Raw genomic sequence first — 512 nt, 5'->3', positions numbered from 1 at the left:
ATAACAGTATTGCCCAGTCTAAGGTTGAGTCATTGGGTAGAGAATTCAGAGGAATGAAAGATTAATATAAGCTTATGAGATGAGGTGGAGAAGGCAATGGCACCCCACTCCAGTACTCTTGCCTGGAAAATCCCATGGACGGAGAAGCCTGGTGGGCTGCAGTCCATGGGGTCGCTGAGGGTCGGACACGACTGAGTGACTTCCCTTTCACTTTTCACCTTCATGCACTGGAGAAGGAAATGGCAACCCACTCCAGTGTTCTTGCCTGGTGAATCCCCACGGAGCCTGGTGGGCTGCCGTCTATGGGGTCACACAGAGTCGGACACGACTGAAGTGACTTAGCAGCAGCAGCAGCATGAGATGAGGTGAAGACTGTCAACCCGAATAAAGAGGTAAATTGAGGCAGGTTCAATTGAGAAGAAACTGAGTTTTTTCCGGTTGAGCAGCAGAATCATAACTGAGGAAATGCATGCGTTAGTGCTGCAGCTGAGTCCACTGAGGGCTTGGGGTTT

Source organism: Oryx dammah, unplaced genomic scaffold (assembly GCF_014754425.2).
Source record: "Oryx dammah isolate SB20612 unplaced genomic scaffold, SCBI_Odam_1.1 HiC_scaffold_1, whole genome shotgun sequence".
In the NCBI taxonomy this organism is placed as follows: Eukaryota; Metazoa; Chordata; class Mammalia; order Artiodactyla; family Bovidae; genus Oryx; species Oryx dammah.
This window is presented reverse-complemented; position numbering follows the sequence as displayed.